The 23,787-nt window shown below is 43.0% G+C and overlaps 1 protein-coding gene across 2 annotated transcripts in view; it reads left to right on the top strand.

Annotated features, from left to right (window-relative positions):
* Window positions 1-23,787, top strand: part of RAB3C (RAB3C, member RAS oncogene family) — a 136,333-nt gene that overhangs the window by 66,806 nt on the left and 45,740 nt on the right. The window lies entirely within an intron of this gene.

Raw genomic sequence — 23,787 nt, 5'->3', positions numbered from 1 at the left:
CATACTACTAAAACCAGCAACATGCTAGTGTGGAGAGTAACTGCTAAGATGCCAGAAAGTGTTTCCATATTTCATGGGAAAAATGAGATACCAAGTGTGGGATTTGTCTTTTAATTTAATTTTTCATCATGTTGTTTTTAACCACAGCTGGTTATACATTATGCTGTAAGTCTTGTGCCTCAAGTGTAAAAATGATGAGCAAACTTCATCAGAATAGCAGAACCTAAAATGGCTGGTACTTATATTACCTTGCGTTACGTGAATGTCAAGATGTCTCCATAAGAGTGTGTCATTTTAATCAGACATGGGTTAGTCAGGATCCAAGCACTCTTAAGGCTTTTTTAAGTAAAGCTGGCTCCAAAAGAAAGCTAGAACTAATTTCAGTGATGTCTTCCTTTATAAGTTATTTTAATATCTGAGAGCCTCTTAGCAGTGGCCTGAGTGATATGAATAGACACAATGATTTGTCATGTGTGCTCCATGTGCTCTCTTGCATGCTGTTCCCATGGGAGAACTGTGTTTGAGAGAGGATTTTTTTTCAGAGTTTTTGTGATTTGTTCAGTATGTTTCTTTGGCTTTTTTAAAATTTAATTTAAGATACACACTATTGTCTACTTCTTTTGGGGCAGCCAAGGTCAGAAATACATTTCACACTTAAAGTAAAAGGCAGGGATGCTATGATGCCTGTTTCTAATGGGAATTGTTGCCTAACCTCAGACTCTCCAAGAAAAAAACTTTTTCTCTTTCCCACTCTTCTACTTATTATTGTGATAGAAAGTGTCATGGAACATGTGGACCACCTTCCCTTTCTACACCTGGAGTTTTTCTTGGTCTGTAAATGCTGAGCCTGGTCATTCACCACTCTGAAAATAAGAACTGAGAACCTTATCTTGATTCTGCTCTACAAGAAATCTTGGGTTGCCTAACATTTCTTGTGTAAGTGCTCAGGGATGTAGTCATTCACACTCCTCCAGGGGAAAGGAGCAACTCCAGAGCGTGTCCCAACTCCTCTCCGTCAGTTATCTGTACAACACTACACTGAATTGCTCTTATGAGCAACTCTTTACATTTACTAGAGAATCAATAGACTTACATGAGTAGTATAGACCAGACAACTAGCTTTTGGACAATTGAATGTATCTGAAAGGAGTGTCTGCTTGACAGTCAAAGAGGCAGACTTTGTTTCACATGTTTTCTCACTGTGACTTGTTATGCCAAAGGGATGTTCTGCCCATTTTGTAAAAGCTGGAGGTATCACACTGAGTACTTGCAGTTATACATTTGTGTGTACTGCTCTGTTCGACAGCATGAGTCAGAATCTCCTACCTAACAGGAGGTAGCTGAAAGTGTTATTCATAGATGCTGCTGTGAAATTTTAGCAAAACAGGGAACCAAGGAGCACATGCAACCTCTCGGCTGAACCTGCAGTTGTGGCTGCCATCAGCACTGCTTCCTGGCCCTGCCAGCTGAAGCACTTTCTTGCTTTGTCTTTGCTGTTCTTTGTCCATGGGCTGATTCTGTTCAAGCACTGGGTTAACTAGGTGATGGCTGTGACCAGCTGTAATCTGTAAATCTCATTGCCCTATCTCTGGGCAAATCAGATGGCATGCCATGTATTATCTAGCTTCCTCTGACACAAAGGTTTCTCCATAGCAAGTGTAAATATGTGTACTTATTATTAATTTTCCCACCTGTTTGTTTTCCAGCCTCCTAGATCTGGTATGGTTGGCACTCTGTCTCCTGGTGAAAAGTAACTGGGCTTCATACTAAGCAAAAAAAAAAAGTCCCTGTAAAATGAAACAAGAAAATATTTAAACTATGGAGTTCTTAAATAGGTTTGTGAAATACGATTTTCCCATCATTTTTGTCTGTTACGGAGGCACGCACAATCAAATCCAATAGGTGTTAAAAGTCAGATTTATTCTTCAATAAAACGTTAGTTAGTTGGAACTTCAATAACATTAGTAAACCACAGGCTCAATGATGTAAGGCAAATTAGTACTACACAGTGGACTTAAGAATCCTTAAGATTTAAAAGTGATGACTAAAAATGCACATATCACTCACCTACAAGCTGAGGGCTCTCTCCCTCAAGGAGTTACCTCCAGCGGTGCGCCGACCCAAGGGGGAGTCCCCGACTGCAGACCCGCTGCTCTGAGGAGGACTGATTCCAACATGTCCTCTGGAGGGACTCCATTTATACCCTTGTCGAATCTGACCTGTGGTCATTTAAACCCTATTGGCCAAAAGGTCAACACTTCTGTGTACCGGGCATGTCTCAATTGGTCTGTTGAACTTCCAATCTGTGGGCTCTAGGGTTTGGGTTTTTTTTCTCTTCTCCCTTCCCAGAGAAGTTTTGTTTCCTGCTGGGGGGAGTGTACTGCCACATTGTCGAGAAGCTATACAAACAGTTGGCAGCTACTATAGAAATTTGGTGAATGGGAGGGATAGCATTATTATGTGCTGAGAGCTACTGAACAGTCATCTGCATGATGAAAGGGATGACTGAGAGGCAGAGTGCCTCACTTGTCAGGATGAAACATAGATTTGCTTGTTATTTTTATTTTTAATTTCATGAGCCCATTTGCTGTCCTGCTGTTCTTCCTCTGTTTTATTCCTCCCATCTCACAGCTGATAATTGATTTTGATTAGCCCATGCTCCAATTTTGATAGTAATTACAAAACTACTGCTTGCATCTGAATGGGAGAGAAGTTAAAAAAACCTCGCAATTACCAATGCTGCAGAAAAGCAAGCATGGCTATGTGGATGTGTCTGTGCATTTGTGAAAGACACACAGGGAGGGAGCAGGAGCTTTTAAGCCTCTCTGGGGCTTAAAATGCTTTTCTCTGTGTTAAATGTGCCTCTGAAGACAGTGGTGTCATTTCATATACATGCACAATGGGCCAAATCCAAGCTCAAATCACATCAGCTTCAGGCTTGATCCAGAAACTGCACTGCAGTCAGAACAATGAATCTACAAGTGCCTTTTAGATTCAAATAAAGAAGTTTGATTTTAAAAGTGCTTTGGGATGATTCTTTAAGAGCAGTTAGTTCAGAGTAGTTGTACTCATATTCATTTTTTTCAGTCTGAAGTCTGTCTGATATTTGTCCTTTATAACAACAGGTGGATAGTCATATTTCTAGACACCATGCCTAGGTCAGCATGAATCTATTCAGCTGTGAGAAATTCTATATCTAATTTGACTGTTAACATTTTACATTAAAAAAAAATCAGTATCTGTAATTTTATCTAAATTTATTAGCAACAAAATATGCAACAGTATAGTAGCCAAGCATTTGTCCACCACTCTCTGAGACTGAGAAAGGGTTTGCCTAAAAGCTTAGCTAAATGACTTGAAGGTCAATAAATTTCAACCGTACTGCAGACACCTCAGGAAACACTCATATCTTGCCATCCCTTATTAAAATAAAAAAACCTTAAAGATTGCAAATGACAGTAACAACAAAAGTTGTAACCTAAATAGAGATTTTTTTTGAGATTCAAAAACTTTTGACATGAGAAAACTTGAGTTGGTACTTCTGATAGTTCTGCTGTATGTACAACCAGTGATTTATTGCCATCAGTCTCATCCACAGGATGATGCTAAGATACACTGCCAGTGCTCATGCCCTATAATTGTTCAGTCACTTCAGAACTGCTGCCTTCTAGGGTATGTTCAAGTAACCTGTGCTCTCTGCATAGCTATCTTCCCTGTATGGTTTCACATGTACTAAGACAGATGCTGTTTAAATGAACCTAGCTTGGTAGACAGTTCAGACTGACCTACAAAATTGACAGGTCCTTAATAATTTTTAACCATTTAGACTTTTTTTGTATCATCAATAGACTTTATCAGCAGTTAGTTTAAATGTTTTAAAAAATTGTTAGAATAATTGAAGAGTATTTCTCTTCAATTTCAGGTCAGTGTCTGAATGTGCTTCTTCTGAAGAAAATGCCAGTAGCAGTAGTCACAGCACTGTATTCTCCTTTATGGATACAGATTTTCAGAAGTTCACAGCACCAACAGTTTCTGGTTTTATTCAGGGACAGTGGATGTGTCCTGAAAATCTGGCTGCTAGCAGAAACAGCAAATTGAACACGCTTTGACTCAGCAGATCTCTTATGGAGCTCTGCCCAGATTTTGAAGCTGCCTTTTCCAGGAGGCTTTTTCCTTCAGAAATGCAGCTAATGCTAAAAGTACAAGGTGTGTACCCTGCAGTAGTTTGGTGCACGTTGGTCATGCCACACTAAAAAAGATGCACATTTTGAGAACAGATTTATTTCCTATAAATAGGAACCATTTGTAGACTATTGTATTCTGCCTGGTTGAGGTCTAAATTAGAAACAGGGAATAACGGAAACACCCCATTTAGCTGAATTCTTTAGACAGCATCCACACTTTTCAAGTAATTGGCCTAGTGGAATCTGATTTTCTTTAAATTTCCTTCTTATTAAATCTGAAGTGAAGTGAATGTTGAGAATGGCTCCATGCCACTTCAATGCATATTTGATTTAGCTCAGTTATAATATCACAGTAGTTGCATTCATTCCTCTTTTATACTACCACCTGTAGCATTTATGTTTGTTCGTGTCCTGGTTTCAGCTGGGATAGAGTTAATTGTCTTCCTAGTAGCTGGTACAGTGCTATGTTCTGAGTTCAGTATGAGAAGAATGTTGCTAATGAAAAAAACTGATGTTTTCAGTTGTTGCTAAGTAATGTTTAGTCTAAAGTCAAGGATTTTTCAGATTCTCATGCCCAGCCGGCAAGAAAGCTGGAGGGGCACAAGAACCTGAGAGAGGACACAGCCAGGGCACCTGACCCAAAGTGGCCAACGGGGTATTCCATACCATGGGATGTCATGCCCAGTATATAAACTGGGGGGAGTGGGGGCAGGGGGAATCACCACTCGGGGGACTAACTGGGTGTCAATTGGCAGGTGGTGAGCAATTGCACTGTGCATCAGTTGTATATTCCAATCCTTTTATTATTACTGTTGTCATTTTATTAGTGTTATCATTATTAGTTTATTCTTTTCCGTTCTATTAAACCATTCTTATCTCAACCTGTGAGTTTTACTTCTTTTCCTGATTTTCTTCATCCTAGCGTGTGGGTGGGGGAGTGAGTGAGCAGCTGTGTGGTGCTTTGTTGCTGGCTGGGGTTAAACCACGACATTAACCTTTTCCATTATTACATTTCACTAGGAGCTGTTATGCCCCATTCATTTCCTCTTAGTGGTTCAGTCCTGTCGTGGTTTCAGCCCGGCCGGTAACAAAGGACCAGGCAGCCGCTCGCTCACTCCTCCGCCTCCCTCCGGTGGGATGGGGAGGAGACGGAGGAGAGAAAAGAAAGAAAAAAAAAAACAACTGGAACCTCGAGGGTTGAGATAAAGGCAGTTTACTGGGACAAACACAAAGAAATTACAATAGCAATGGCACTAATGAAAGAGTATACAAAACGAGTGATGCACAGCGGCACTGCTCACCACCCGGGACCCGACGCTCCGCCACTTCCCCCACCGAAAACAGAGAGCACCCCCCGGCCTGCTCCCCAGTTATATGCGGAGCATGATGTCACACGGTATGGAATAGCTCCTTGGCTAGTCCAGGTCAGCTGCCCCGGCTATGCCCCCACCTCCCAGGTTCCTGTAAAAATTAACTCTATCCCAGCTGAACCCACGACATTATCCACCCCTTATTCTATACCATCTACATCATGCCCAGATCTCACATTTTTCCAATCAACCACTACTACTTTCCTTGTCTTATATATAAGTATATGGACTCCCACCCCGACCTCGCACACACACACACATGGTGTTCCTTTAGCCTATGTGCTATCCCTCTAATGTGTCCATCGATTTTGGGGCTCTATCTGTTGTAACAGTTCTTCAGGATAAGAGAGAGATGGTGTGAGATGTTGGGTTGTTGTATGCTGCCTCTGGAACTTGTGGCTAGTACATTTGGAGTAACTCATGCCCTTGGTCTGCAGGTCGAAGATGTTGATCTTGAGGAAATCACTGGGTGCCAGTTCAAGTTCTATCGCTGTTGTACTTGGCTCAGTTTCAAAAGTCCATCCTGTAGTCATTTGGATAATTCTCACAATAATACCCTTGATATGGCATATAGACACTATAGATACAATGACATGCATTGGCAGGTTATTTAGCAGTTAAATATCATACAGCCCAATTCACTGGCTATTCTCTCCCCAAATCACATCTCCCTGAGACACACATCGAATTTCCCTGTACTTCTGCATCATCCCCCAGGTGTACCCAGGTCCTTGAGCAAAAACAACCCCTTGAATGGGTTTGCCTCTGCTTGAGGGAGGCCTAACCCAGACTGTCTTTCCTAACATACTCCTCATGCGCACTACAGGGACTTTATCCCTTTCTACAGTATGTGGAACTCTTGGTTGGGCGGGGTCAGCCCGATTGGCAGATCCTCTAGTATTAACTAACCAGGTGGCTTTTGTTAAATGTGTATCCCAGTGTTTGAAAGTTCCACCCCCCATCGCTCTCAATGTAGTTTTCAGCAGTCCATTGTATCGTTCAATTTTTCCGGAGGCCGGTGCGTGATAAGGGATGTGATATACCCACTCAATGCCATGTTCTTTGGCCCAGGTGTCTACGAGGTTGTTTCAGAAGTGAGTCCCGTTGTCCGACTCGATTCTTTCTGGGGTGCCGTGTTGCCATAAAATTTTCTCTTCAAGGCCCAGGATAGTGTTCTGGGCAGTGGCATGGGACACAGGGTATGTTTCCAGCCATCCCGTGGTTGTTTCCACCATCGTAAGCACATGGCACTTGCCTTGGCGTGTTCGTGGGAGTGTGATATAGTCAATCTGCCAGGCCTCCCACTGTTTATATTTCAGCCATCGCCCTCCATGCGACAGGGGTTTTTGCCGCTTGGCTTGCTTAATTGCAGCACATGTTTCACATTCATGGATGACCTGTGCGATAGTGTCCATGGTCAAGTCCACCCCTCCATCTCAAGCCCATCTATATGTAGCATCTCTTCCCTGATGGCCTGAGGTATCGTGGGCCCACTGAGCCATAAATAGCTCACCCCTATGTTGCCAGTCCAGGTCCACCTGAGACACTTCAATCTTGGCGGCCTGATCTGCCTGGTGGTTGTTTTGATGTTCTTCAGTGGCTCGACTCTTGGGTACATGAGCATCTACGTGACGTACTTTTACCACTAGCTTCTCTATCCGAACAGCGATATCTTGCCACAATGCGGCAGCCCAGATGGGTTTACCTCTGCGCTGCCAGTTGCCCTTCTTCCATTGCTGTAGCCACCCCCATAGGGCATTTGCCCCCATCCATGAGTCAGTATAGAGATAGAGCACTGGCCACTTTTCTCTTTCAGCAATGTCTAACACTAGCTGGATGGCTTTCACCTCTGCAAACTGACTCGATTCACCTTCTCCTTCAGCAGTTTCTGCAACTAGTCATGTAGGACTCCATACAGCAGCCTTCCACCTCCGATGTTTTCCCACAATGCGACAGGACCCATCAGTGAACAGGGCATATTGCCTCTCATTTTCTGGCAGTTTATTATACAGCGGGGCCTCTTCAGCCCGTGTCACCTCCTCCTCTGGCGACATTCCAAAATCTTTGCCTTCTGGGCAGTCCAGATCACTTCTAACATTCCTGGGCGACTGGGGTTTCCTATGCGAGCCCGCTGTGTGATCAGTGCGATCCACTGACTCCACATGGCGTCAGTCGCGCAATGTGTAGAGGAAACTTTCCCTTTGAACATCCAGCCCAGCACTGGCAGTCGAGGTGCTAAGAAGAGCTGTGTTTCAGTACCAACCACTTCTGAGGCAGATCGAACTCCTCCATATGCTGCCAAGATCTCTTTTTCAGTTGGAGTATAGCAAGCCTCGGATCCTCGATATCCCCGACTCCAAAACCCCAGAGGTCGGCCTCGGGTCTCCCCAGGTGCTTTCTGCCAAAGGCTCCAGGCAGGGCCATTCTCCCCAGCCGCAGTGTAGAGCACATTTTTAATATCTTGTCCTGTCCGGACTGGCCCAAGAGCTACTGCGTGAACAATCTCACGCTTAATCTGTTCAAAGGCTTGTCGTTGCTCAGGCCCCCATTTAAAATCGTTCTTCTTCCGAGTAACTTGGTAGAGAGGGCTTACAATTTGACTGTAATTTGGAATATGCATTCTCCAAAAACCCACAACACCTAAGAAAGCCTGTGTTTCCTTTTTATTAGTCGGTGAGGACATAGCTGCTATTTTGTTGATCATGACCGCAGGGATCTGACGACGCCCATCTTGCCATTTTACTCCTAAGAACTGGATCTCCTGCGCAGGTCCCTTGACCTTACTTTCTTTTATGGCAAAACCAGCCTTCAAAAGGATTTGGATTATTTTCTTCCCTTTCTCAAAAACTTCTTCTGCCGGGTTACCCCATACGATGATGTCATTGATGCATTGCAGGTGCTCTGGAGCTTCACCTTTTCTAGTACAGCCTGGATCAGTCCATGACAAATGGTGGGGCTGTGTTTCCACCCCTGGGGCAGTCGATTCCAGGTGTACTGGAAGCCCCTCCAAGTGAAAGCAAACTGAGGCCTGCACTCTGTTGCCAAAGGAATGGAGAAAAATGCATTAGCAATGTCAATTGTGGCATACCACTTAGCTGCCTTTGATTCCAGTTCATATTGAAGCTCTAACATAACTGGCACAGCAGCGCTCAGCAGTGGTGTGACTTCATTCAGCCCACGATAATCTACTGTTAGTCTCCATTCCCTATTAGATTTCCACACGGGCCATATGGGACTATTAAAGGGTGAGTGAGTCTTGCTGATCACTCCTTGGATCTCCAATTGGCAAGTCAGCTTATGGATGGGAATCAGGGAGTCTCGGTTGGTGCGATATTGCCGCCGGTGCACCGTCGTGGTAGCACCTGGCACCTGTTGTTCTTCAACCTTCAGCAACCCCACAACCGAAGGGTCTTGGGAGAGACCCGGCAGGGTAGACAGCTGTTCAATCTCCTCCGTCTCCAATGCAGCTATACCAAAGGCCCAACGGTACCCTTTTGGGTCCTTGAAATACCCACTCCTGAGATAATCTATACCAAGGATGCATGGGGCCTCTGGGCCAGTCGCAATGGGCTGTTTATGCCACTCATTCCCGGTTAGACTCATTTCAGCTTCCAATACAGTTAGCTCTTGGGATCCCCCTGTCACACCAGAGATACAGATGGGTTCTGCCCCTTTATAACTTGATGGAATTAGGGTACCTTGTGCACCAGTGTCCACTAGAGCCTTATATTCCTGTGGGTCTGATGTGCCAGGCCATCGAATCCACACTGTCCAGTAGACTCAGTTGTCCCTCTCCTCCATCTGGCTGGAGGCAGAGCCCCTCTAATCCTGGTTAGAATATCCGTTACTCACTTTCTGCACACGTGAATCAGAAGTCCCTTCAAGGGGATCAGAAATGAGATCAGCCCATCTACTGCGTCTGGGGGACTGCTCACGGGAAACTGGAGCAGCAGTTTTCCAAGAAGAATTCTCTTTTCTGGTTGCTTTTTCTCGCAACTCCTGTACCCATGCATCCAAGACTGAGGTAGGCTTTCCATCCCACTTCCTCATGTCCTCTCCATGGTCACGCAGGTAAAACCACAGGTTAGCCCGTCATGTGTACTTTCTCTCTCCTCTCTCTTGGGTAGAGGAACACTTACTCCCAATAACTGCGATGCGGGCCTGTACAGGTGAGGAGGAGGACAGATCCACTTTGAATTGCTGGAACTCTCGGGACAACTCCTCTACAGCTGAGACACAGGCCTGTTGGTAGGAGGAGAGACTTCCTTCATATTGCCAGAGTTGGACAGCCAAATCATCCACCGTTTGTCCATAGCCTTCTCTCCAGGACATTACTGCCAATGAGTTGGCATAGGTTGATGGTGCACTTCATAGAAACTTCCTCCACATGGGTGGTGTGCATTGGACTTCATCTGGATCTGTGGGTGACTGCGCATTTTCTGGATCATTATAAATCACCTCCAGCACGGCTAATTCTCTCAGGTACTGGATACCTCTCTCCATGGTGGTCCACTTGCCTTGGTGACATGTAACTTCATCTCTGAAGGAGTATCTTTCCTTTACACATAACAGAAGTTGCCTCCAGAGGCTGAGGACTTGTGTTTTTCTCCCAATCGCCTTGTCGATGCCCCCTTCCCTAGACAGAGATCCCAACTGCTTAGCTTCCTTACCCTCTAATTCCACACTACTAGCCCCACTATCCCAATATCGGAGCAGCCAGGTAACAATGTGCTCACCTGGGTGGCGGCTAGAATCTTTTCGCATGTCACGCAACTCACTCATGGATAGGGATCAAGTAATTATTTCAGGTTCTGGCTCTTCCTCCTGTTCTCGCGATGACCCTGGTTCATCTTCATCTCTCACTAAGCGAACTGATTTCTTTGTGTGTTTCTTTTTCTGTACAGGGGCGACTGATACTGGCACAGGTTGATTCTCTGGTTTAGCTGCAGCATCTGTCACTGGGGTATGGGTAGCCACGGTACCTGTTGTCATGGTAGGGGCAGCCACGGTGCTTGTTGTCGGGGTAGGGGCAGCCACGGTGCATGTTGTCCTGTTTTCCACCTTTTCCCCCTTTTGCCCCTGAGGGTGCTGCATAATATCAAGCAGTGTTTGGTAGATACTGGCCAGGGCCCAGCACAGTGAGGCGAGTTGTATGTCTTTGGAATAGCCACAGCATTTGTCTTTCAAATATTCTACCACTTCATGAGGGTTCTGTAGTTGTTCAGGAGTGAACTTCCAAGCCACTGGAGGTGAGAAGTTCTCTAGATACCTGCCCATATCCTCCCACATGCCATGCCACCCATGAATATCCAGCTTTGGGGCAGATCTCTGGGTGGTCCTCTTAAAAAGCCTTTTTGTAGCCCTAAACAAGACCTGAAAAATATTCAGGAGGCCTAGCACTAACAGCACACTTGCTTGCGCATCCCAATGATATTCAAAATTCTTGAAAGCTGTTGTAATTAGTCGGAAGGAGAAAAGGAAGGCGAACGGACGGGGGGAAGTATCCCGCCCTAACTTCGCCATGGATGGCGTGTAATTCCCAATAAAATCCGACAGAAGGTGCCCAAAGTATGGAAATTATATCACTGCCTCATACAGATACCAGCTTAACCTCATGACCAGTGATGTAATCATTTCATAAGTCGACATTGCCCAGTACAGCAAAATGATAATCCCAATCACTCTCCCAGAGATGAGATACGCAACTACAGGCAATACATAGAGCATATAAGAGCTTACAAAACGCCACCATGTAAACAAATGAAACAACATTGTGACTAACATCTATATATCTAAGAAATGCGTTTGGCAAATTTGTTTCAACACGCTCTGGCCAGATCTGTCGTTATCTCAACCCTTCTGCCCCACGTTGGGCGCCAAAAAGGACTGTCGTGGTTTCAGCCCGGCCGGTAACAAAGGACCAGGCAGCCGCTCGCTCACTCCTCCGCCCCCCTCCGGTGGGATGGGGAGGAGACGGAGGAGAGAAAAAAAGAAAAAGAAACTGGAACCTCGAGGGTTGAGATAAAGGCAGTTTACTGGGACAAACACAAAGAGATTACAACAACAACAACGGCACTAATGAAAAAAAGTATACAAAACGAGTGATGCACAGCGGCACTGCTCACCACCCGGGACCCGACGCTCCGCCACTTCCCCCACCGAAAAACAGAGAGCACCCCCCGGCCTGCTCCCCAGTTATATACTGGGCAGGATGTCACATGGTATGGAATAGCTCCTTGGCTAGTCCAGGTCAGCTGCCCCGGCTATGCCCCCACCTCCCAGGTTCCTGTAAAAATTAACTCTATCCCAGCTGAACCCAGGACAAGTCCATATAAGATTTTAGCTTTATGTCAGTGCTACCTTATGGTAGAAAGAAGAGGGTGAAAACTTTGTGCTATCTTTTCAAATGGTACTAACTCAGTATGTTGAGTTCTATAGAAGTGTCAGGAAAATAAATGCCTCTGAGTTGAAGTTAAGCTTGTATTTGTAAATACAACCTTTCTAGACTTATGACTGAATTGGAGTTGAAGAGTTATTTATACTCAGGGTATTTCTAACACACTGTCTCTGGCTAGGTCAGAAACAGCAGGAATGTAAACCATGATCTAAAAGCGTGAAGTTTTATGTTCTAGGTTGAAACCCTAGACTTGAAACTTTGCTAAGTTTGATGGCTAGGCAGGGACAGAGAGCACATTGTGTATAGTTGTTTACACTCACTTTAAGTTGCTCCTCTGCACCAGAAAACATTGTCCCAAATTCAAGTGTTTGTCCAGCCATATCTTTATCATTGTCTGGTGACTGCTGAAGGCACAGCTTCCTTGGAAGGAGGGCTTCCTTGCGCAGGAGTTCAGCATTTGATAATTCCACATTGCTGAAGTCTCAGATTCAGAGGTGCTTCCTCAGGAGACACACAAGGCTGAAGGAGCCTAAGAGGCTTTGAATTATTAAAGTTTTCAAACAATCTTTGTTTTCTAAGCCTGTCAAAGTCTACAGAATTGGTTCTTCCTGCATTTTTGTCTGAGGCCTATGGGAGCAGGGAGGACAGCTTCCTAGGAAAAACTTTGATTGTCCTCACTCTTTAAAAAATAAAGTATTTTTTGACATAGTTATAGTTTTCAGCCAACCAGGTGCAAGAGGTTGCATATTGGTGGATAATTTTATGTCATTCTCCTGTTTAAAACAAAAGAATGAAATGCGATATTGCACAAATTATAGACTGTGAAAAGAAAAGGGTGAAATTTAAGGATGAATATTGCAAAAGAATCACAGTTTGGTGCATTTTTTCATTTGTGTCTAAGTCTTCTGCACAATGGATGAACATAAGAAGAAATTCTTTACAGACAAATATAGGAAACAAAAACACATTTTACAATTTGAAATATTGTTAGTGGTTGCAATTACATGAAACTCAAAGTTTCCCCTTTTAATGTTCACTACTGGAAATGGACTTTTGTTGTGCACAAAATTACACTAAAACTCTTTTCAGTTTTTCTTTTCACTTTTTATTCCTTTAAGAAGAACTAAGGCCAGTGTGAAATAAGCTATATTTTTCTAAAAAAAAATAAATTTCTCACTCAAAATAGTATCAAGACATTTATCAAAAAGTTATTCTTGGTGGAATGAATGTGTTTTAAAATATTTAAACAAAACACTGTATTCCAGGTCAGTTCGCTTAGCTGTTTTTCACCCATTGTTTGGTATGGAATTCCTGATGTAGTGAATTGCATATAGAAAACTTAGTTCTCTGAGATGACATCTTATCGTTTCCCTCAAAAGTCTGTCATCAAAATTCAGCTCACAAATGCTAAACTGGTGCCAGCTCAAACCACCTACATGCTTTACAGTTTCACAGACCCACTCCAAAGTCTTTCACAAAGTTTCTCCCAACATATCCAAAAAAAGAGTATACTCACGTTTCAAACTCAAGGGCAGGGCACATCCCTAGAGATTTGAGGAGCAGCATATGCTGCAACTGAGTCTCCCTAGAAAAAAAAGGCATCTATGATGATAGGAAAATGTTGCAAATAGATTGTTTTATATTTTTAATTACAGGTGTCTATAATTTTCAGCTGATCACTCATGACAAACCAACAAAAAATATTCAATGTCATTCAAACTATTTTTCATTGCTTGAAGTTTTGGATGTGCCAGAAAGTAGTGTATCACCAAATACATGGCTTTAGGTTTGCCTGGAAAACTCTCAGTGACAAAAAAAAGAACATATGCCTGTTTTTTTAAAAGCTCTTCCTGATAACATATCTGATGTTAGGCTTAAACAGCATGGTAGCCTGGACAACATTGCTTTGATGAAGATATGTTCTTATCTCTTTCTTTCTACTAAACCCTGAATTTAAATATGTATATTACACATGGAAATTTATGCAAATCCTTATCCAAGTGTTTTTTTGCCTTGAAAATAGTAAACCTTTGATTTAAGAGTTCAAAACTCATCATAAAATATTTTCGGTAGGGTTACTGTCAAAAAAATGATTCACGCATTGTAGCAGTTAATCAGGAAATACAGCTGTTAAAGTTTTCATGACATTTTTCATTCGTTCCTATTTTTACGTTCTTAAGTCATAGAAAGAAACAAACTGATGGAAATGAAATTATCCATATGTGGTTCTATGTCCTAATGGACCTTACACTTGGTGCTTTCATTCATTTTGCTGTGGGACTAAGCACTTCTGCAGAAGCTCCTGCACCCCCCTTGAACCTCCTTCAATATAGGTGTGCCATTTTCTTAGATACTAGGCAGCCACCCAGTATCGGGGTGTTCATGTAACTGTCCTCAGCTGCATCAAACCATATTAATGCTGCCAATGAGGAGTCTAATAAGAAACGGGAATAAGTACTGCCTGGACAGAATTCTCTCAGGGTGCTCCATGTCTTTCTTTTCCTTCAAATCTGAGATCAAGCAGCACAGTCATGAAGTCATGGATAGCAATCACTCACCCAGATCCTGCTCAGTCACTGGAGGCTGAGTAGAGCTCCTTGGTGGAGCTAATCTCAGTAACTTCAAGAATTCAGGAGCAAGATTAAGTCACATTTGACTTCCACTGGACCTAACTGGCCTAGTGAGTGGCTTAAAAAACTTCCTTTTTTTTTTCTTTTCAGCTCACATGGTAGTTGATTAGTACTGCTGTTAGCCATAACTAGACATGACTTATTGCAACATCATGGATTGCAGCCTTTCTGTTAGCACCAGCTGCAAGACTGGTAACTACATCATGGGTGTGGCTGCACTTCCTCTACAGCTCCCCCCCTGCAGATAAGGGCTGCAGTTCTGGGGGTTAATTTCCTCTCTTCTTGTTAGAGCTGGGCAGTAGTAAGGAAGGTGTATTGCATTTGCATGGCAAGGTTTTGGTAGTGGGGGAGGACTATACGGGTGGCTTCTGTAAAAAGCTGCTAGAAGCTTCCCCCATGTCCAATAAAGCCAGTGTCAGCCAGATCCCGGAGGGACCCACCGCTGGCCAAGGCCAAGCCCATCAGTGACAGTGGTAGCACTGGGCAATTGCAGCTGGAGAGAGGAGTGAGAACATGTGAGAGAAACAACCCTGCAGACCCCCAGGTCAGTGAAGAAGGAGGGGGAGGAGATGCTCCAGGCGCCAGAGCAGAGATTCCTCTGCAGCCCGTGGGGAAGACCATGGTGAGGCAGGCTGTCCCCCTGCAGCCCACGGAGGTCCACGGTGGAGCAGATATCCACCTGCAGCCCCAGGGGGACCCCACACTGGAGCAGGTGGCTGCCTGAAGGAGGCTGTGACACTGTGGGAACCCCACGCTGGAGCAGGCTCCTGGCAGGACCTGTGGACCCATGGAGAGAGGAGCCGACGCTGGAGCAGGTTTTCTGGCAGGACTTTTGACCCCGTGGGGGACCCACACTGGAGTGGTCTGTGCCTGAAGGACTGCAGCCCATGGAAGGGACCCATGCTGGAGCAGTTAGTGAGGAACTGCAGCCTCTGGGAAGGACTCATGCTGGAGAAGTTCATGGAGGACTGTGTCCTGTGGGAGGGACCCTATGCTGGAGCAGGAGACGAGTGAGGAGTCCTTCCCCTGAGGAGGAAGGAGCGGCAGAGACAACGTGTGATGAACTGACCCCAACCCCCATTCCCCATCCCCCTGTGCTGCTGGCGGGGAGGAGGTAGAGAAAACTGGGAGTGGAGTTGAGCAGGGAAGGAGGGAGGGTTGGGGGGAAGAAGGGTTTTTTAGGATTTGGTTTTATTTCTCATTATCCTACTCTGATTTGAATGGTAATAACTGACACTAATTTCCCCAAGCCAAGTCTGGTTTGCCCATGATGATAATTGGTGAGTGATCTCTCCCTGTCCTTATCTCAACCCCTGAGCCTTTCATTATATTTTCTCTCCCCTGTCCAGTGGAGAATGGGGGTGATAGAGTGGCTTTTGTGGGTACCTGGCATTCAGTCAGGGTCAACCCACCACAGGTGGCTGCATCACTCCTTTCCTAGGCCCTTTTTCCTGACTCATAAAATGTGGCAGTGCTGTCTGTTGTGCAATATTTTTTCATAACAGTTCCCAAAGTCTTTTATTTGGGAAAAGATGACAAACTAGCAAATCATGCCTGCCTATTATCTACCTCTTGTAAGAATAGATGTCTGGCTTAATTATCCCCATACTTCGGTTCTACTTCCCAGGAGCATATGTGGCAGAATTATCATCTAGTTCATTAATTTCTTCCCGTTGGTCTTTACGGTCACACAGCAAGAAGCAGAACATACCTATTTTGTAGCCTGCTATCCCTCAGCTAGTAACTGAAATGAACATCAATAATTAATAATAATAGTGCATATGTGACAGTGTGAACATAAACTCACTTTGTTGGACTGGAAATTTCACAGTGGAGTTTCATTGCATAGCTGATGAGGCAAGATAGATATTCAGCCGTTCAGAGAACTGTTGTTAAACAAAGGAGGCATCTTCTGTTCTGTACCAGATCCTGCTCTTCTTCAGAAATGGTCACTGAGGGTTATACTGAGGTAGATGAAAGAAAACCAGATGATCTGATTAGCATCTAAATGCTGCTGTGCTGAACTGCTATCCATTAATTAGACTATGCTAAGATACTCTTAATGAGATTTTCGGTTTTGTCTGTTTTTTCATATGATAACGCTTTTATTTTTCAAAAAGTTGAAGTGGAAAAGGCCTCTGAGAGGCCAGTGGTGAGCTGCTGGAGATTATTAGGAAGATAAACAAACAAGCATGGTAATATAACTGTACACTAAAGGAGGTATATGAAAGACTGATTCCAATATTTAGTCTAGTCTGCCTCTTTATTTCATAGAGAGACCCAGCCAGCAGCAAAAGAAAAAAAACCTAGCATGGTATCAACTCACAATATTTATTTTTGTCATTAATAAATGTCATAAAATCTTGTAGCAATGGTAGTTTTTATTGGCTGAACAGTAACTAATGTACTCTTTTTATCTACCTGTAACTGTGCATGTTGACAAAGTTACACTGTCACTCAGGATTCCCAGATGAAAGCTCTGCTGCCAACCAACAACATGTGAGTTTTATCAGTGACTCAGTAAGGTCCCTAAACAGTTCCCATTCTCAGCTCAAGTTGCAGAAGATTTACTTTCCTCCATACTCTAATACTCAAAATCTGATATTCTTAACTTCAGAGGAATATCATGGCCCCTGCACCAAACTCATACCTTAAGATTTGCTGAAGGAGCTGTTCCTTTGGGGGATTTCAGATTTACAGTTATCTTCTGTGGATTAGAATATATATCAGTAGCACTAAAGGCTACAGTTTCATTCATGCAGCCTGGGGGTTATTTGTTCAAAAAGCCAACAAAACCGAGACCATGACAGTCAGCAGCAAAGCAGTGTGCAGCCTTGTGGGCAGTCTGAAGAAGTTTAACTGAGTTCCCTCTCCCTCATTAACTTCCTCACTTCTGCTTCTCTCGGGCTGCTTCCTTTTTCCTGCTAGCTCTTCTGCTTTTGAGTCCTCCTTTCCTCTGCATCTGATTTCAACATGTTTTGTTTAGAGTGTCAAGCACTGGCAGTTTTAAAAGGATGATAGCTGTGTGAGATACAGGCTGTGCATGGGTAAGTACAAATTTTATTGGAATTCAGCCCTCTGATCAAGCAGGAAAAGTGCCTTCAATGTTCTTATATTGAAACACAAACTGCAAAGTGACATGGCAATGTAACCCAATAATAGTTGTTATTTTCAAACTATAACTTAATGCTATTTAGGTCTGACCTGCAAATCAAGCAACCTTTAGAGTGTCTTTCATCAGAATATTGCAGGGCCTTGATCATTAAACTAAGACATTCATAGTGAATGCTTAATAATGAATGTTTTCAATTAAAAAAAAAAAATCTAAAAAAAATCTATAGCCTCAAGAAGGAGTTTACACCAGGAAATCTATTTTTGTCATATGCAGGTGTGACCGGTACCTCCCGCTCCCAACCCTTGGTAATATGGTTAGCATAACTACTGCCATTTTATAATGCAAACAACCTTTCTCGGTGACCCAGCTGGTCACATATTCATTCCTTTTCCCCTCATTAACAGGCCCTGAAAGTCTTGTGAACCAAGTAGACAAACCAAATTTCTTCCGTCCCTACTGATGTCAAGATGCCTGGGTGCCAGGCTGATTACTCCCTTCCTAAACAGCCTTGAAAGTCCCAGGCACCTGGCCAACCAGGTGGTGATGACCCTGTCACAGAACAGGGAAGTGTAACAGCACCCAGAGCACTGTCTATAAAATTAAGCAGCTACAAGTCCTAAATGGGGACCCTGGACTGGAGATGCTGCTGCTGGAGAGTGAGACCTGGGACCCCTCTGGTGGCCAGGGATGCCTCCACCATTGTCTGTGTCCTCCTAGGACTGAGTGACTCGTCTTCTTTTACATGATTCGTGAGTCTAGATTATGATTGTTATATTGATACAGTATTAAGAGCTGGCCCAGTCTGCAGAAGGTCTAATTGATTAGAAATCATACATTAAATTAAAGTCTAAGTGATTAGAAAGCATGTTAAGTTGTAATACAAATTCTGTATTATGCTACTTATAGATTGTACTACATTGATTCTGCTTGTAGAAATCCTGTGCCATTCTAATCATAAATTCTGTGCTATACTAATCATAAAATTCTGTTAAGAAAACAAAGCCTTAATTGTATCTACAATTTAATGCCATAATCATTCTGCAAGGATCCCTAAAAGAACCTGTCTGTCGCCTTAGTGTTGGGTGACAGCATGTTAAAGACAAAGAAATTCTGAATTTCTAGATTTATGAATATAGAGTTATTATAAAATAAGTAATAAGAAGGAAAAATATCTTGTTAATCCAAATTAGAGGTTCTACTTCTACCCACTGCTCATTCATGTATCCCACAAACCAAGAGGCATTAAGGCCCTCCTCTTTCAGGAGAGTAAGTAGGACAGAAAAGCCTGTGTTCTATTTGGGCCAAGGGTTTGTGTGTTTATTAAATAGGCTTTAGAAGAAAATGTATTTCAACAGCTTCTAATTTCTCCAGACACCATGTGATATGCTTGCAGAACTGTGTTGTAGTTTAACCCCAGTGGGCAATTAAGCACCACGCAGCCACTCAGTCAGTCCCACTCAGTCAGTCCCACTCAGTCAGTCCTCCCCCCAACAGCAAGATGGGCAAGAGAATCAGGGGAAAAAAAAGTAAACCTTGGGTGCTAAGATTAAGACAGTTTAATAGGACAGCAAAGGAAGAGAAAATAATAACAACAACAACAACAAACATCAAAGAATATACAGAACAAGTGATGCACAATGCAATTGTTCACCACCTGCTGACCGATGCCTGCCCCATCCCTGAGCAGTGATTGCCATTCCCTGGCCAATTACCCCCAGTTTATATGTTGAGTATGACATCCTGTGGTATGGAATATACTTTTGGCCAGTGGGGTCAGCTGTCCTGGCTGTGTCTTCTCCCTGCTTCTTGTGGACGCCCAGCCTCCTCACTGGCAGGACATGAGAAGCTGAAAAGCACTGCTTAGCAACAACTGAAAACATCAGTGTATTATCAACATTATTCTTGCACTAAATCCAAAACACAACACTATATCAGCTGCTAGGAAGAAAATTAACCCTATCCCAGCTGAAACCAGGACAAACTGGCAGTGAAAACAGTGAGCCTTGGAGGTCACAAGCTGCTTACAAAACTCCCCAGTCCCCCCAGAGGATGGACTGTCTTTCTGCTTTAATCCCCCTCTGTGCTGGCCACCAAACAACTGACGATCATCTCAGTGGCTGAATATGTTGCTGTTGCCTTTGCTGTATAATGCAATGCTGCACAGAAAGATGCATGCTAGCTGAGATGCCCCAGCGAGATTCTGGGATAACAGTTTACAATACTTAAGCTAATTTGCTCCACCCAAGCTTGGATATCACTGTGCAGTGCTTAGTTTGTGCAGTAATAGACTTTAAGTACAAATTCCTCATGCAGTCATTGCAGTTCTCCCTGTGACAAAACCCAGCATACATAGCCTCAGCAATTTAGGGATGTTCATTGTAAGGGGTCAGGCAGTGACAGGTCAGTGATCACATGTGACAAGTATTTCATCTATATGTTAGTGCTTCAGCAGGAGATGTAAGTTATGGTTTCAATAGAGTTGGGGACAGGGAATTAGAAAGCACTGGGTCTGTGCATTACTCCTGGAAACACCAAGCAAAGTGCTACATATCAGGTCAGCTCTAACTCTACCAGGGACAATAGGGACCTCACTCCCTCCTCTCCTCTTTCTTGCAACCATTGGGATTTTTAAAAATGCAGCTAACATTTGTTTCACACAAGAAATCACGAGAAGAGTTGTAGCTGTCCAATGTTCACAGCAGGGAAGGCTTTCATAAGCTCTCCGCTCCCCTCTACTTGTAGCAAACATGCTCTGCCATGAGTTCATATCATAAGAGGAACATACTCCAAGGGGAAGAATAAATCAATGTATTTTATCTTGAATTACCTCCTGTCACTTGCACTATAAATCTTTATTTACAGTGCTTTCTTCACAGCTAGTGAAAAGAAAGTGTTATATCAATTAAAAAAACAACTGATAGGGAATGGCTCCCTTGGAAAACCATAATACTGACAAAACTGATTTCAGGCCCAGTTTGACAGAGACAAATCTGCATGACGTCCCCAGTTTTTCCATATCTACATTTTAAATTGTGCCTTTCAGACATACACTAAACAACAAAAATAGCATCTGTCATGTGAGGTGGTTGTTTTTCCTGTTGTTCCTAGAGGGCAAAACTCCATAGGAAATCCATATTAATTGAACACATGAAATTCACACTTAGCTATGTGTATACATTAGCAGAGGCAAAGTGCACTGAAGGAAGCAAAAATAAAGAAAAAAATGAACCAATAAATTCTGTTTCAAAACAATTCTGAAGAAAGAACAGACTCTAGCATTTTCTGCTGCTAGTCAGTGAGATGAACCTGCATGTTACATCTCCCTTGCCACAAACAAGGAGATAATAGAACTGAATGTTACAGCCTCTGGGAGAAAAGGAGATGCTAAAGTATGAGCCAGCCAGAAAGGATGGGGATGCAAACCTTCCTTTGATGTAATATTTAATATCAGTCCTTTCAGTTTGGGTTGCTGGGAGAGAATGAGCAAACACATCTTTAAGACCCAGTGACAAGTCACTCACAAGAAACGTGCATCTGCAATTTAAAAAAAAAAAAAAAAAAGGAGAGAGAGAGGCATAGATTAAAAGTCCATGTGTGTAAGCTGTGGGAAAGTTGAGAGAAATAATAAATATCACTTTTGTTTTGTATTTTTAGATGCCTGAATTGAAATTAAATTGAATTGAATTGATTAGCCATCTTAGCCTCTACTTATTTAGTACAGCATTTATAATCTACATTTTTTTCTGAGTATTTAAACCACAAATGCTCAACACTTTACATAGCAGATAAAGTTTTATTTCTAAGCAGATTTAAAAACTTTTCCTTCATACATCAAGGAAAATCAATATTGGTAGTGCACCTTAAATACAAACACTTATTAATTTTTTATAATCTTCACAGAGTTTTGTTGTCTATGTATGTATTTACGTGAATAGATTACAGAAAAGACAAAAGTAACCAAGAATGATCAGGAAATGTTGCCTCTAGCTGAAAATTCATACAATATCTGTTAGTGGAGATTTATATTCTGAAAGTCATGGGTCTTGAAAATTACTTTTCAGTCTCCATGGAGACTCTTCAATGGGTTAGTTACTGCAGTCAAAGCTTAGATGTATAAACAAAAGCATGGGTACGATGTCTAGAGGGGAAGTCTGAGTTTATCTGAGATTGTTAAAGGGCTTTTCATACTATCTACCACAGTAAAACAGTCTTCTAGATCCCGTGGGTTATTAAGAAAACAAAAACTAATCTTTTCCTCACATTTAAGTTAAGTTTTTAAAATTTAAATAGTTATTTATGTGTCCTTCTTTTTGCCCTCCCAAAGGAGAGAACTTCCAGGGCTCCTATTTTCAAGAAATTTGGGATATGTTACAAGGACTTTTATAAGACTATCTAAACTGCAAGCCTTGAGCTAAAGTTTAATTTGTTTTAATTCCAGTTCTATACTTACATATTTCTCTCTTTCCCAGTAAAGTCACACAAGGAAAATCCAGGCAAGGCCTGTCATGCCAGCTTAATGTGAAATGTCGCAGGAGGCAGAAGGGAACTGTGCAAGCGGGTGGCAAGACCAGGAACCTCTTAAAGAGACCAAAAGTGCTGTCCCACACAGCAAAGAGGGAGTGCAGGCAGTCAATGATCTGCGGCCCCGTCTCCTTTTTGGAGAGGATGGCAGAATCCCAAATGGACATAAAGGAGGTTTTTAAAGAAAGGATTTGAAAAAAGAAATAGGTCCTTCTAGTCAGCCAGGAAGAAGCAAAGGTATTTGGCAAGAGTGGTAGTTAAGTTGTAAAGTAAATATATTTCTAGTAGACAAGGACTGAAAGGTAATCAGACATCCTTCAGAGCTTTCCTCAAGACAGCCTCTGCAGTAAGTGAAGGGCAGCAGCTCTTGCTGAGAGGCACGGTCCTCGCAAGCAGGAGTGGGGCCACAGGGCTGTAGGAGGTATCGCAGGGGCCTGCAGGAGCCAGAAAATGCCACTAATCAGAGGGAACTGAGAGAGGGCTGGGGAATGAGGCAGCATGGATCATCCCCCACAGCTTGAGCACCTGTCTTCAGACTATGACTGGGACGGAGCAGGAGGACTCACATGCCAAAATCACTGGGGTGCTGCTGTTGGAAGCTTGTCTTTATTTGGTATTTCTGTTATTGATCTGTATTTAATTGATATGTGTCCTCATGCTGATTTTTCTCCCTGCTGTCCACTGCAGCTCTTTAAAAATAATTTCTCACTATGCTGTGGCTATATTCCATGTCCTCTAGCCTATTGACATCTTCATTTTCATTGGTTGTCTTAGTTTTATTCCTGAGTCCAGAACACCACCATCTTCTTTTCCAAAAAATTGGGTTTATAGGGGATAACTTAACTGGTGAAAGGCTTCATGGGAAAGTATAAAGGAGGAAGGGAAAAGGCTTTTGCTAGGAAGAAGGAGAATGCTGCAGACTGGGAGCACTTCATAAAGTAGAAGGAGGTTTGTGAAATGTATTTAAACAAGTCTTGGAATGGTTCTGTTTTCACTTAGGGTCTGCCAGAGCTCACTCGTGGACACATCCATATTGCTGGAAAGTCTCTGAAGCAGCTTTCTTGCATTTCAGTCTCATTTTATGTAATAAACTGCGGAAGTTGACTTTTCTGACAGCAAAGGTTATCTTGAGAACAGTGCAGCAAAAGACCAAACAAGGGTGTTTCAATATTGATCTGGTATATTCATAGCACAAAGCCAAAGCTGGTAATGACAGTCCTTTCTCCACAAAATAATTTCCTGAGCACTAAATGCTAGAATGCATTTTCAAAGCACACTCAGCTTAAAAGAGCACAGAACTGTTCTATCCAAGTGCTGGGATGGCTTGGAAAAAGTTATCCCCACTTGTATGGGCAGCACCCTGCTGTAAGAACACAGTCAGCTCTTCTCCCTGAACATGGCTGGTAACCCACATCGCTTTCTGGAGGAAGAATTCCAAGTACTAGAGTTCATCCCATGAGTTACTGAAAAGTGATAATAGTAAAGGTTTGCATTAAACTACTGAGTAGATTAAGGCAGTTCATATTTCCATGAGGTGTGCAAAGCGAGGACAGCAGGACACAGTCTCCTG

Source organism: Accipiter gentilis, chromosome Z, assembly GCF_929443795.1.
Source record: "Accipiter gentilis chromosome Z, bAccGen1.1, whole genome shotgun sequence".
Taxonomy (NCBI): Eukaryota; Metazoa; Chordata; class Aves; order Accipitriformes; family Accipitridae; genus Astur; species Astur gentilis.
The sequence above is the reverse complement of the archived record's forward strand: the minus strand, read 5'-3'. Positions and strand labels throughout refer to the sequence as shown.